The 15,353-nt window shown below is 40.6% G+C and overlaps 1 long non-coding RNA gene across 2 annotated transcripts; it reads left to right on the top strand.

The window, feature by feature from the left end:
- The first annotated feature begins 1,216 nt into the window (after nt 1-1,216).
- LOC128950102 (uncharacterized) lies at nt 1,217-3,969 on the top strand. 2 transcript variants are annotated; one of them, XR_008484318.1, is made up of 3 exons: nt 1,217-1,304; nt 2,521-2,666; nt 3,774-3,969. It is a non-coding gene; the product is annotated as an uncharacterized LOC128950102 (long non-coding RNA). The 2 variants fall into 2 exon arrangements; XR_008484319.1 differs by having other exon boundaries at nt 2,518-2,666.
- Nucleotides 3,970-15,353: the final 11,384 nt, after the last annotated feature.

Here is a 15,353-nt window from a genome sequence, read left to right as displayed (position 1 = left end):
AGGAAAAAATGAGGAAAAAAGAGGGAAAAATGAGGGAACAAAATGAGGAGAAAAGGGAAAAAAAAGAGGGAAAAAAGAGGAAAAAAGGGAAAGAAAAAAGAAGAAGAAAAGGAAAAAATGAGGAAAAAATGAGGAAAAAAAGGAAAAAATGAGAGGAAAAAAGGAAAGAATAAGAGGAAAAAAAAGGGAAAAAAAAAGAGGAAAAAAGGGAAAAAATCACTTATTTTGCAGAGGATCTCTGTTGGGTGGGTATTGATGAGGTTGAATCCTCCCCACAGTAACTCACTGAGTGTTTTACCCCTAGATTAAACCCCTAAAAACACTTTGCTGCCTCCTGGGGAGTTTTCTGCTCTTTCCTCAGCCTATTTTGGGTTTTTTTCCTGCAGAGGACAGCGAGGATGAGAAGGAAGATCACAAAAACGTCCGTCAGCAGCGGCAGGCGGCCTCCAAAGCAGCCTCCAAACAGAGGGAGATGCTGCTGGAGGATGTGGGCAGCGAGGAGGAGGAGCAGGAGGATGATGAGGCACAGTTCCAGGAGAGTGAGTAAATGGGATTGCAGAAGGGGACACAGTTTGATTTTGCTGGGACCCTGAGGGTGGAAATTGTGCTCCTCATTTTTATTGTGAATCTGTCCAAGTTGGGATTCACAGCTGGAATTTATTCGCAGCAAAGGTTTGTGTGTGTGTCCCACAAACTTTATCTTCACAAACGGGTAAATCTGTTCATCCCATCTCTGCTTTTTAATCCAGAATGAGATTTAAGTCACCAAATACTTGAATTATAGAAATTTGAAAGTTGGGACCCCTCATGAATTTGCACCATTTGTTGTCCCCCAAGCTTGGTTGGTGGGAGATAACCCAGTGCTTCGAAAGTGCTGTGGAATTTTTGCAGTCTCACAAAATTTGTGTCCCACAGAATTTATCTTCACAAATGGGTAAATCTGTTCATCCCATCTCTGCTTTTTAATCCAGAATGAGATTTAAGTCACCAAATACTTGAATTATAGAAATTTGAAAGTTGGGACCCCTCATGAATTTGCACCATTTATTGTTCCTCCAAACTTGGTTGGTGGGCGATAACCCAGTGCTTCAAAAGTGCTTTGCAATTTTTGCAATCAAAAGTTTTCAAAGTTCAATGCCAGATTTTAGGATATAAAGTCAAAATTGAAATAATTGAAGAGTTCACTCAGTGAATGTGGAATTATCTGTGAGACAAAGCAGCCTCCAGACAGAGGGAGATGCTGCTGGAGGATGTGGGCAGCGAGGAGGAGGAGCAGGAGGATGATGAGGCACAGTTCCAGGAGAGTGAGGAAATGGGATTGCAAAAGGGGACACAGTTGGGTTTGGGCTGGGACCCTGAGGGTGGAAATTGTGCTCCTCATTTTTATTGTGAATCTGTCCAAGTTGGGATTCACAGCTGGAATTTATTCGCAGCAAAGGTTTGTGTGTGTGTGTCCCACAGACTTTATCTTCACAAATGGGTAAATCTGTTCATCCCCTCCCTGCTTTTTAATCCAGAATGAGATTTAAGTCACCAAATACTTGAATTATAGAAATTTGAAAGTTGGGACCCCTCATGAATTTGCACCATTTATTGTTCCTGCAAGCTTGCTTGGTGGGAGATAACCCAGTCCTTCAAAAGTGCTTTGGAATTCTTGCAGTCAAAAGTTTTTAAGGTTCAATGCCAGATTTTAGGGTATAAACTGAGGATTTAAGTAACTGAAGAGTTCACTCAGTGAATGTGGAAGAATCTGTGAGAAATTGTGCTCCTCATTTTTATTGTGAATGGAGTTTGTGCTCCAGGTTTGCAGCAAAGGTTTGTGTGTGTGTGTCCCACAAAATTTATCTTCACAAATGGGTAAATCTGTTCATCCCCTCCCTGCTTTTTAATCCAGAATGAGATTTAAGTCATCAAATACTTAAAGTATATTAATGTGGCTGTGGCAACTTGAAAGTTGGAATCTGTCATGAATTTGCACCATTTGTTGTCCCCCAAGCTTGGTTGGTGATGTTCAGTGAGAGATAACCCAGTGCTTCAAAAGTTTGGAATTATTGCAGTCAAAAGTTTTTAAGGTTCAATGCCAGATTTTAGGGGTATAAACTGAAAATTGAAATAACTGAAGTGTTCACTCAGTGAATCTGGAATTATCTGTGAGACAAGAAACTTCATCCTGCTGCCTTTTCCTTGCAGATTATTTTCTTTATTCCAGGGATGTGTGTTTGTGTTTTCCAGACATCTATTTCTTTATCTTCTTAAATTTTTAATTTTTTTTTATTTTCTAGATCTATTAAGCAGCCCTAAATTTTAACTGTAAACTTCTCAATGATTTTTTCTGCTTTTTTCTGTCTGTGTGGCATTGCTGATGTAAAAACCCCTCGGATTTTAGCCCAGCAGATAAAAGGAAACCCACAAAGTCTCAGAGTTTATCCACAATTTCCCTGGCAATCTCAGCTGTATTTTTCTTTCATTTTTGGTTTTTTTCCCCCAAAAAAACCTGAAATTTCCTTCTGCTTCCAGCAGATTCAGGAAGTGATGAAGACTTCCTCATGGAAGACGATGATGACAGTGACTATGGCAGCTCAAAAAAGAAAAACAAGAAAGTCTCCAAGAAATCCAAGCCCGAGAGGAAAGAAAGAAAATGCCCAAGCCCAGGCTAAAGGCCACAGGTGAGTCTGTGCAAATTCAAAAATTCAATCCCTCAGTTTAAAATCCTCATTTTCTTTTTGCTCCAGAGGTTTGGTTGAAATCTTGGCGTCCGCGAAAATGTTGGAAAGGCCAAATGATTGAAAGAAGCAGGGTGGGATAATGAATTAATTTAATTCTGCGTTTAGGGATTGATTTGGTATCTCTGTTTTGACCTCTAAATCAATCTCTAAATAAAGAATTAAAAATATGAGTAAAAATTCATGAAAACTTTCCCTGCTGAGGGGCTGCATTCTGACTTTTTCTGTCTTCACAGCCAAATAACAACAATTTGTGGCTTTGTGAAATGGGAACCAGAGGAAAACTTGGGTGCATTTCTGCAGGAAATTCAGATTATAACAGCAATGTTGGACAAGAGCTGTGTCCATTTCTGATATCACATCCAATTAAACACCTTTAAAATCTCATTAAATTGCTCCTCAGCTTAATTAGGAGTGCTAAAACCACTGTGGGTATGGCCAAATTTCTGAATTATTTAAAAATCTCTTTTTTTTTACAAAGTTTTTCTTTTTCCAGTGACCCCCAGCCCATTTCTGGTATCACATCCAATTAAACACCTTTAAAATCTCATTAAATTGCTCCTCAGCTTAATTAGGATTTCTAAAACCACTGTGGATATGGCCAAACTTCTGAATTCTTTAAAAATCTCATTTTTTTGTGGGAGTTTTTTTTTTGCCTTTTCTGCTTGTGAATTTTACAAAGTTTTTCGGGTTTTTTTTGCCTTTTCTGCTTGTGAATTTTACAAAGTTTTCCGGTTTTTTTTGCCTTTTCTGCTTGTGAATTTTACAAAGTTTTCCGGTTTTTTTTGCTTTTTCTGCTTGTGAATTTTACAAAGTTTTTCCTTTTATTTGCCTTTTCTGCTTGTGAATTTTACAAAGTTTTCCGTTTTTTTTTGCCTTTTCTGCTTGTGAATTTTACAGAGTTTTCCGGTTTTTTTTGCCTTTTCTGCTTGTGAATTTTACAAAGTTTTCCGGTTTTTTTTGCCTTTTCTGCTTGTGAATTTTACGAAGTTTTTCGGGTTTTTTTTGCCTTTTCTGCTTGTGAATTTTACCAAATTTTTCTTTTTGCAGTGACCCCCAGCCCAGTGAAAGGCAAAGGGAAGGCAGGTCGCCCCACAGCTTCCAAGGCCACGAAAGAAAAAACCCCATCCCCAAAAGAAGAGGATGAAGAACCTGAAAGTCCCCCAGAAAAGAAAAAATCAGCCAGCCCTCCACCAGAAAAATCAGGGGATGAGGGCTCTGAAGATGAAGCGCCCTCTGGTGAAGATTAAAAATTCAAAGGCAATTGAGAGGAAAAAAACAAAAATAATCTTTGTTTAAAAAAAAAAAAGAGGAAAAAAAAAAAAAAAGAAAAAGGAAAAGAAAAAGAAAACAACACTTAGGGGTAGAACACGGTTTGGGCTGTGGTTGACTCCTCATGGGCTTTGGATGCTGTCTTTGTTTCCAGCTGGTTAATCCAGAAATTCTTTTTTAATAAGAGAAAAACCCTTCTCTGCAGTGAGATTTTCAAGGCAAAATGTTCCCTGTTGGCCATTCTGTTCTCCCTCCCCTGCCAAATCTGAAAAGCCATTTGAGACAAATTCGAGCAAACCATTCAGTGTTGGATTTTTATTCAATATTTCATTTTTTTCCCAATATTTCATTTTTTTTCTATATATGATTTCTATTCAATATTGGATTTTTATTCAATATTTCATTTCTATTCAATATTCCATTTCTATTCAATATTCCATTTCTATTCAATATTCGATTTCTATTCAATATTGGATTTCTATTCAAATACTTAAATATTTGAATATTTAAGTATTTGAATAGAATACTTAAATTCTATTCAATTCTTTAAATTCTAGTCAAATATTCAAAATACAAAATTCCAATGTTGAATCCAATATTCAATATTGGATTTCTATTCAATATTTGATTTCTATTCAATATTTGATTTCTATTCAATATTGGTTTTCTATTCAATATTGGATTTCTATTCAATATTGGATTTTTTCCAATATTGGATTTCTATTCAATATTGGATTTCTATTCAATATTGGATTTTTATTCCATATTTGATTTCTTTCCAATATATGATTTTTTTTTCAATATATGATTTTTTTCAAATATTTTATTTTATTTTTTCCCAAGGGATACTGCAGTTGTGAAGCAATAAGGTTTGAGACTGATCTGTGGAAAAAAACCACACTTGCAAATCCTTAAGTAGAATTAGATTTTTTCCCCAGTGCTGGTAAGAGCTGTTTAAAATTATTCTTCTGTATTTGGAATATATATATAGAAAAAAAAATAATCAAGTTTTGTTTGAACAGATTTAAGATGAGTTTAGTCTCAGCAAAAATAATTCCAGAGGAGGAGGAGGATGGAGCACAGGGAGGAATCCTGTGGTTTTTGGATTTAGGCACGTTTTTCATGGAAAACAATCAAGAAATTCTGAGATGCTCCAATGTCTTTGATTTTATAAAAAATCCTTCAGATGTTTTGTCTCTGCTGGATAGAAAACTCTTAATTGCAGCCCATTCCAGAGAAATTCAGATTTTCAGCTTTCCCATGTCCGCTCATCCTTCTTTTTATTCCTTCTGTGGAGGGGCAGAACGGGGAGGAGAAATTGGAAAATCATTTTGAAACCTGCTTTCATTGGGTATGGTGGGAAATGGTTTTATTATGGATTTTTGCAAGGAAAAAACCACCAAAATAACAGATAACGTGAAATGAGATTGTTCAGCTGTTGGGGTGAGCAGAGGATGGCTCTGGGCGTTCCTTCCCTTCCCTTCCCTCCCTCACAGAGCCCCAGGGATCATCGCTGGCATGGGGGGCACAGCGGGCACTCCCTGTGCCCACCCTGCTGCTGTGGGCTCTGTGGGGTCAGCTGCCCTCATACCTGTGGGGTCAGCTCCTCTTTTTCCTGTAGGATCTGTGGGATCTGCTCCCCTCATACCTGTAGTGTCTGTGGGATCAGCTCCCCACCCTTCCTGTGGGCTCTGTGGGGTCAGCTGCCCTCATATCTGTGGGGTCAGCTCCCCTTTTTCCTGTAGGATCTGTGGGATCTGCTCCCCTCCTCCTGTGGTGTCTGTAGGGTCAGCTGCTCTCATATCTGTGGGCTCTGTGGGGTCAGCTCCTCTTTTTCCTGTAGGATCTGTGGGATCTGCTCCCCTTTTTCCTGTAGGATCTGTGGGATCTGCTCCCCTTCTGCCTCTAGGATCAGCTCCCCACCCCTCCTGTAGGGTCTGTGGGGTCAGCTGCCCTCATATCTGTGGGGTCTGTGGGATCTGCTCCCCTTTTTCCTGTAGGATCTGTGGGATCTGCTCCCCTTCTGCCGTAGGGTCTGAGGGGTCTGCTCGCCTTCTGCCTGTAGGATCAGCTCCCCACTCCTCCTGTGGGATCTGTAGGATCAGCTCCTCTCCCTGCCTGTGGGGTCTGTGGGGTCAGCTGCCCTCATACATGTCGGGTCTGTGGGGTCAGCTCCCCTTACACCTGTAGGTTCAGCTCTTCATCCCTCCTGTGGGATCTGTGGGATCTGCTTCCCTTCTGCCTGTAGGATCAGCTCCTCAACCCTGCCTGTGGGATCTGCCCCTCTTCTGCCTGTAGGATCAGCTCTCCACCTCTCCTGTGGGATCTGTAGGATCTGCTCCTCACCCTTGCTGTGGGGTCAGCTCCCCTTATACCTGTAGGATCAGTTCCCCACCCCTCCTGTGGGATCAGCTCCCCAACCCTCTTATGGGATCAGCTCCTCACCCTCCCTGTGGGGTCTGAGGGATCTGTTCCCCTCCTACTTGTGGGGTTTCTCCTCAGCCCTGTCTGTGGGATCTGCTCCCACCTCTCCTGTGGGATCTGTAGGATCAGCTCCTCACCCTGTCTATGGGTTCTGTAGGATCAGCTCCTCACCCCTCCTGTGGGGTCTGTGGGGTCAGCTTCTCACTTCTCCTGTGGGATCTGCTCCCCTTCTGCCTGTAGGATCAGCTGCTCACCCCTCTTGTGGGCTCTGAGGGATCTGTGGGATCAGCTCCTCACTGTGGATCCTCTGGGATCTGTGGGATCAGCTCCCTCATGTTCCTGTGGGATCTGTGGGATCAGCTCCTCACTGGATCCTCTGGGATCTGTGGGATCAGCTCCCTCATGTTCCTGTGGGATCTGTGGGATCAGCTCCTCACTGGATCCTCTGGGATCTGTGGGATCAGCTTCCCACATTCCTGTGGCATCTGTGGGATCAGCTCCCTCATGTTCCTGTGGGATCTGTGGGATCAGTTTCCCACATTCCTGTGGGATCAGCTGCCCCATGTTCCTGTGGGATCTGTGGGATCAGCTCCCCCTGCCTGTGGGATTTGCGGGGTCAGCTCCTCACCCTTCCTGTGGGACCAGTTCCCCCCATTTCTGTGGGATTTGTGGGGTCTGTGGGCTCAGCTCCCCCATTTCTGTGGGATTTGTGGGGTCTGTGGGCTCAGCTCCCCCATTTCTGTGGGATTTGTGGGGTCTGTGGGCTCAGCTCCCCCTGCCTGTGGGATTTGTGGGGTCTGTGGGCTCAGCTCCCCCTGCCTGTGGGGATCAGCTCCCCCGGTTCCTGTGGGATCTGTGGGATTGGGCTGTGGGGTCTGAGGGACATTTTTTTGCAGGGATATTTCACAGTGGGGCTGTCCCTGTGTCCCATTTTGTGCTGCCATTTTAATTTACTTCCACCCAAGCAGCCAAACCCTTTCCTTCATTCTTTTATTTTTTTATTTTCTGCACTTACGAACCTCCACAAACCTCAGTTTCCACACCCTCACACACTTTCCCGCCGCATTTGTTGGTGGAAACATTGAAAACTGGACCTGCCATTTTTATTTGGATTATTTTCTGTGCTTCTGTCTGTGCTCAATTTCCCTTCCAGCTCTGCATTCTTGTTATTTTTATTTTTATTTTTTATTTTTCTGTCCCAGAACTCCCCGTTATTAACCACAAGGCAGCTAATCCATGAATTTGGGATATCTGGTGGCAGCAGATCCTGAATCCTTTTGGGATTTTTGGACATTTCCTAAAGTTCTACACTAAAAATGATCAGGAAAGGAATAATGGAATAATCCTGCAGAACTCAGTGATTGTCCTGTGGGATTGCCTGGCTTTTATTGAGGCTGATAAATTCCTTTTTCTTCTAAAAAAATTAAATTTCTTTAACATTCTTAACTCTCATGGAACTCCCGTTGCAGTTATAATAAAGATGACGTTGTTTCATTGTAAATCTATTTTTATTTTTTGAAATATTTTTATTTTCCACAACAACATCAGGCTGCAGGGAAATCTTAAAAAGAAATTAAAATTCCTTCTCTTTTCCCACAGCTCTGCTGGATTGATGGGAGAGCAGAAATTCCTTCAACTTTTTGAGGGAATTTTTGGGTAATTCTGGGAAATTCTGGATATTTTTAAAAAATAAATCCATTTGGGGGTAGCAAATATTTGTGCAAATCTCTGATTCCCAGAGCTTTTCCCCAAAATAATTCAAAAATAAAATCAATTTCCAGCTGCTTTTCTGCATTGGATTTTTTAGGATTTTCTTAAAATTCAGTGTACGGGGAGAATTTAAGGAGATCTGCTTCTCCACCTGATATTTTCTGAAGTTTATTTTGAATTTCTCAAATTTATTTTGTGATTTTCACCTCACATTTATTTTTGCTTGCTTCATTTATATTTTCCTAACACGGTTAAGGCTGTGAAAATTCCATTTTCTGTTATTTCAGTTCAATTTTGGGATTATTTTATCCTTTGGCCTTTTCATTTCTGATGAAATTCATTTCAGAATTTTCATTTGAGGTTCCCTGATGCTTTTTTCTCTCTCCCAACCCAAACCCCATAAAAATCCCAAATTTTCAGGATTTTGTCCCTTTTCCAAACCTGTTTTGTTGATTGGTACAAACACTTTGATCTCTGGTAGAAATTTCCCATTTTTACAGCCAGGAGCGAATTATCAAGGTGAATATTTCTATTATTTTGAATATTTTTATTTTAAAAGACTTCATTTTTTTTTATTTTAAAAGACTTCATTTTTTAATTTTAAAATACTTATTTTTAATTTTAAAATACATCATTTTGCAGCAGATTTCACCTTTTTAATTGCCAATTTAATGGAATTAATTTATATTAAACATTCTGGAAGGAAAATTGGGAAAATTTCCTTTCTTTAGGAGCACCAAGAGATTTTTATGGAGCAGAAAATTTCATTTACAGGAGGAGGATCCTTTAAAAAGATTCTCTGTAATTCTGGAGCTTTTGCAGAGAGGTAAAATGGATTTATTCCAAATTTAATTCATTTTCCAGTTTCCAAGACCTTTCCTGGTCTTGCTTTGAAAATTCCAGAAAATTTCAGAATTTCCATCCTGAATCCACAGCAGCGCTTCCAGCTTTGGTTCCTGCCTTGAATTTCTCAAAATCAGGCAAAATCTGAATTTTTTGAAATTTTGATAAAATTTCAGCTGAAATTTGGTGCTAAAAATGATTTGGTTCAGTTCCAGGGGGGTCAGCTCAGCAGGAGAATGAAAATTGAATTAAAGGGCTTAAAAATGAGGAACTGAGGAGCTTTAATTAATTTTACATTTTTCAAGGCAGAGTGCAAAAATCTGCAATTCCTGGGAGCTTTTTTTTCCTTCTTTCTCCTTTTTTTTTCCTTTTTTTCCCCTTTTTTACCCTTTTTTTTCCCTTTTTTCCCTTTTTTTCCCCTTTTTTTTTAATTTTTTTTTCCTTTTTTTCCTTCTTTTTTCCTTTTTTCCTTTTTTTTTCCTTTTTTCCCTTTTTGTTCCTTTTTTCCCTTTTTTCCTTTTTTTTCATTTTTTCCCTTTTTTTCCCTTTTTTTTCCCTTTTCCCCCCTTTTTTTAAAAATTTTTTCCCTCACAAAGGTACAGGAAACCCCTGAGGTGAGGGAGGGAAGGAATCTGAACCATGCTGGAAGCTTCCGGAACTGTAGAAAAAAAAAAAATCACAAAAAAATAACAAAACCCCACAAAAACGGTGCTTTGCTTTTCTCTCCTTTTGTTTGTGAAGTTTTTATTTTCCTAACAGATCCTAAAATGCTGAAAATGACCCAAGAATTTTGAGATTTTGAAGGAGGATTGAGGGGAGGAACTGGAGCAGATTTGGAGGGACACAAAGCGCTGGGTGGGATTTTGGATGTGTGACTTTGGGGAGGGTTTTCTGTCACTTTTATCACCTAAAAATGATAAAATTTGGTGTTTATCTGACCAAAATAAATCTGTGAGCTGCAGTTTTTGAGGTAAATCCCAGAAATTGTCCTGAAGGAATTTTGGGGCTTTTTTGAGCCTTTCAGAGACCTCCCCAAGCCCAGCTGAGCTCTGAATTAAATCTCACTTTTGTCACCTAAAAATGGTAAATTCTGTGTTTATCTAACCAAGATAAATCTGTGGGCTGCAGTTTCTGAGGTAAATCCCAATGATGATGGAATAGAAGTTGTTTATGAGGAATTTTTGGGCTTTTTTGGAGCCTTTCTGAGCCCAGTTTAGCTCTGAATTCAATCCCTTCCAGCTTGAGCAGCTGAGTGAGTTTGGGGAGAGGTTTTCTGTCACTTTTATCACCTAAAAATGATAAAATTTGGTGTTTATCTGACCAAAATCAATCTTTGAGCTGCAGTTTTTGAGGTAAATCCCATTGCTGATGGAACAGAAACTGTCCTGGAGGAATTTTTGGCCTTTTTTGAGCCTTTCAGAGACCTCCCCAACTGATAGATTTTATTCCATAATTCAGCCCAGCTCTGAATTAAATCCCTTCCAGCTTAATTAGCTGAATGGTTTTTCATGGAAAACTCTTGCTGTGTGAATTTGGGGAGAGCTTTTCTGTCACTTTTATCACCTAAAAATGGTAAATTCTGTGTTTACCTGACCAACATAAATCTGTGAGCTGCAGTTTTAGGAGGTAAATCCCATTGCTGATAGAACAGAAATTGTCCTGGAGGATTTTTGGGCTTTTTTGAGCCTTTCTGAGCCCAGTTTAGCTCTGAATTCAATCCCTTCCAACTTGATCAGCTGAATGGTTTTTCATGGAACTCTTGCTGTTGAGTTAGGGGAGGGGTTTTCTGTCACTTTTATCACCTAAAAATGGTAAATTCTGTATTTTTCTGACCAAAACAAATCTGTGAGCTGCAGTTTTTGAGGTAAATCCCAGTGCTGATGGAACAGAATCTCTGCAGCTTCTGGAGGCAAATCCCAGTGTTGGTAGAGCAGAACCTGGAGGATTTTTGGGCTTTTTTGAGCCTTTCTGAGCCCAGCCCAGCCCTGAATTCATTCTCATCTTCCCCCCTCGAGTACTGGATGGTTTCTCATGGAACTCTTGAGTTTGGGGAGAGGTTTTCTGTCACTTTTATCACCTAAAAATGATCAATTCTGTGTTTACCTGACCAAGATAAATCTGTGAGCTGCAGTTTCTGAGGTAAATCCCCATGATGATGGAATAGAAGTTGTTTATGAGGAATTTTTGGGCTTTTTTGAGCCTTTCAGAGCCCAGCCCAGCCCTGCATTCATTCCCACCTTCCCCCCTGGAGTCCTGGGTGGATTTTCTGTCCCTCTGGCCCAGCCCAGGGTGGGTTTGGGGGCCCAGCCCAGCCCAGGGTGGGTTTTGGGGGCCCGGCCCAGCCCAGGGTGGGTTTGGGGGCCCAGCCCAGCCCAGGGTGGGTTTTGGGGGGCCCAGCCCAGCCCAGGGTGGGTTTTGGGGGGCCCGGCCCAGGGTGGGTTTGGGGGGCCCGGCCCAGCCCAGGTGGGTTTTGGGGCCCAGCCCAGCCCAGCCCAGCCCAGGGTGGGTTTGGGGGGCCCAGCCCAGCCCAGCCCCAGCTCAGCGTGGCCGCGAACGCTCTGTACAGAGGGGCCGGGGTTTTTTATAAATATATTTTGGGATGAGGGGAGGGAGGAGGGAGGGTGCAGATCCTCAAATCAGCTTAAGCCAGGCTTAAATGTGTGTAAAAATAACAAAAAAAAAAAAAACCCAAAATTTTCAATTTTCAGCGTGTGAGAGCGCGAGCGTCTGCCGTCCCTTTGTGTTCTCGGCATTTGTGAGGTTTTATTTTCTTTTTTCTTCTTTTTTTTTTTTTTCTTCTTCCCCCTCTCCCCTCCTCTCTCCCCTTCCTGCAGAAGCAATTGTTACAAAAAACAAAAAAGAAAATTGTAAATAAGAGCTACGTAATTTTTTTGTCGTTGTGTCACAGCAAACCCTGAGTGGAGGTGGAGGAGGAGACTTGGCAGCGATTTCTGGTATGCAAAGGAATATTTTCGTCTTGAGCGTCTGCAATCCTTGTGGAGCTTTTAGAAAAAACAAAATATTAAAAAAAATTAAATCAGGCTCTTTGCAGTTCCCCTCCTCGTCCTTTTTATTTTTATTTTTAATTTTATTCTTAATTTTTTGTTTCGTTTTGAAAAGGGGGCAGCCGCGAACACGCCTGGTGAGCTTTTAGAAAAGAAAAAATATAAAGCAAAAAAAAATCATCAGGCTCTTTGCAGTTCCTCTCCTTATCCTTTTTTTTTTTTAATTACTATTAATTTGTTGTTTAATTAATTTTAAAAGCAGGAATAAAGGGGCAGCTGCAAACAAATCTGTGGGGTTGGGAACTCTCGGCAACACTGAGATCTAGCATGGTACTAGGAGTTAAACCTGAATGTAACATGAACGCTTTATTTAAAATTAAAACCACAACAAAACCGCCTTTTTTATTTTATTTTTATTTTTAAAAACGGGGTTGAAGTGAACATGAGCGCCCACCACGTTCGTGAATTTCTAGCTACAGAAACCATCGGTATAGAATCGTGTGCTGGTCTTTTTTGTGCTGATTAATTTGGAATTATTCCCAGTCTCTGTATGTACCTGCAAAGAAAGAAAAAACAAAAAAAAATGAATAAAATAACAAAAAAATCCTGCTTTGCTTTGATTGAAAAAGGGTTCCTGGGACTGCATACCTGCTCTGTTTTAAGTCTGTGTATCCTTCGCTTGTATTTTGTATTAAAAAAAAGAACCACGAGGAAAACAAAAAAATAATTAATGAACCCTTTATTGTTCAGCATGTTGGAATCGTGTCCCCCCCCCCCCCCCTTTCTTTTATTTTTTTCCTCCTTTTTGGAATATATTAAGCAAACTCATTCTTCTGTATCTTTTATTTTCTTTTGTAAACTTTTTGGTTTTGTTTAAAAATGGCTTTATAAAAGGGCTTTTATAACCCACGGGCGCGGTGGTGTCGTTTGTGCGCTGCTCCCAACGGGGACCGTGCTGGCAGAGGGGGAATTGTTCATTTTCTGAATTCCTGAGGGGTTTGGGGGGAAATCCTGGGAATTCTGCGAGGAGGTGAAGCTGCTTTGGGCCAGGTGTGACTTCTGAGAATTCAAAAGGGAGAATTAAATAATCCAGAAAATTCTGCTTTCCCCGGCTCTTCTGCAGTTATAAATTGAGATTTTTCAGGTTCAAAATCAATTGGAGAGAGAGATGAGAGGAAGGACAAAACCCTTGGAATGTCATTTTCCAGGATTTCTGAGGGGTTTGGGGTGAAATCCTGGGAATTCTGTGAGGAGGTGAAGCTGCTTTGGGCCAGGTGTGACTTTGCCATCAGTACCTGAGAACCAATTAATCCAGAATTACCTGAGAATTAAATAATCCAGAATTAAATAATCCCTGCTTTCCCCAGGCTCTTGTGGAGTTAAAAATTGAGATTTTAAGGTTCAAAATCAATTGGAGAGAGAGATGAGAGGAGGGACAAGGCCTTTGGAATGTCATTTTCCAGGATTTCTGAGGGTTTTGGGGTGAAATCTTTGGAATTCTATGAGGAGGGGAAGCTTTGGGCCAGGTGTGACTTTTGAGAAATAATCCAGAAAATTCTGCTTTTCTCAGGCTCTTCTGGAGTTAAAAATTGAGATTTTAAGGTTCAAAATCAATTGGAGAGAGAGATGAGAGGAAGGACAAAGCCTTTGGAATGTAATTTCCCAGGATTTCTGAGAGTTTTGGGGTGAAATCCTGGGAATTCTGTGAGGAGGTGAAGCTTTGGGCCCTTTGGGAACTGAAAGGGGAGAATGAAATAATCCAGAATCAAATAATTAAATAACTAATTAAATAAAAGGGGAGAATTAAATAATCCCTGCTTTCCCCAGGCTCTTCCTGGAGTTATAAATTGAGATTTTAAGGCCCAAAACACAGATGAGAGGAAGGACGAAACCCTTGGAATGTCATTTTCCAGGATTTCTGAGGGGTTTGGGGTGAAATCCTGGGAATTCCCTGAGCAGGTGAAGCCGCTTTGGGCCAGGTGTGATTTTGGATTTTGGATTTTCCCGATTTTGGCTCATTTTGATGCGCGGCCGTGCCCGGTCTGTGCCAGCAGGGGGCGCTGGAGGGCGAGGTGGGACCTCGGGAATGGGGTAAAAAATCTCAGGAATGGGATAAAAACCTCTGGAATGGGATAAAAACATCTCAGGAATGGGGTAAAAGCATCTCAGGAACGGGGTAAAAACCTCTGGAATGGGATAAAAACATCTAGAATGGGATAAAACCTCCTGGAATGAGATTAAAACCTCTGGAATGGAGTGAAAACCTTGGAATGGGGTAGAAAATCTCTGGAATGGGATAAAAAAAATCTCAGGAATTGGATCACAATCTCTGGAATGGGATGAAAACCTTTGGAATTGGATAAAACCACCTGGAACGGGGGAAAAACCTCACTGGAATGGGATTAAAAAAAGGCTGGAATGGGATAAAAAATATCTGGAATAATATAAAAATCTCTGGAATGGGAAAAGATCTCTAGAATGGGATTTAAAAATCTCTGCAATGGGATAAAACCACCTGGAATGGGGTAAAAAAACCACTGGAATGGGAGAAAACATCTCTGGAATGGGATGGAAACATCTGGAATGGGATGAAACACCTCTGGATCTGCAATGGGGTAAAAACCTCACTGGAATGGGATAAAAAAAACCTGGAATGGGGGTGAAAACCTTTGGAATGGGTTTAGTTCATTTTTAACTCATTTTTAACTCATTTTTAGCTCATTTTTACCTCCTTTTTACCTCCTTTTTAGCCCATTTTTAGCTCATTTTTAGCTCATTTTAGCCCATTTTTACCTCCTTTTTAGCCCATTTTTAGCTCATTTTTAGCCCATTTTTAGCTCATTTTTAGCTCATTTTAGCTCATTTTAACCCGTTTATAGCCCATTTTTAACCCATTTTTTTCTCATTTTTAGCCCATTTTTAGCCCATTTTTAGCCCATTTTAGCTCATTTTTAGTTCATTTTTAGTCCATTTTTAGCTCATCTTTAGCCCGTTTTTAGCTCATTTTAACACATGTTTAGTTCATTTTAGCCCATTTTTAGCTCATTTTTAACCCATTTTTAGCCCAATTTTAGCCCATTTTTAGCTCATTTTTAACTCATTTTTAGCCCATTTTTAACCCATTTTTAGCTCATTTTTTAGCTCAATCACCCCAAAATATTCTTTGCATTTCTCCCTCCTGTGTGGAGGGAGCAAACCCTGCCCAGAGCCTCCTCAGGAACATCAAACTTCCCCTCCAAAACTTCAATTCTGCTCTCAAATATTTCCCTTCCCAACCTTGCTACGGAGCTGGGATTTTATTTGAATTATATCAATTATTCTTTATTTCAATTATCTCTTTATTTCAGCTTTCTGCTGGGGGCAGATAACCCCTCCA

This window comes from Melozone crissalis, unplaced genomic scaffold (assembly GCF_028551555.1).
Source record: "Melozone crissalis strain CALT ecotype California unplaced genomic scaffold, PUWL_Pcris_2 ptg000424l_1, whole genome shotgun sequence".
Taxonomy (NCBI): domain Eukaryota; kingdom Metazoa; phylum Chordata; class Aves; order Passeriformes; family Passerellidae; genus Melozone; species Melozone crissalis.
This window is presented reverse-complemented; position numbering and strand designations above follow the sequence as displayed.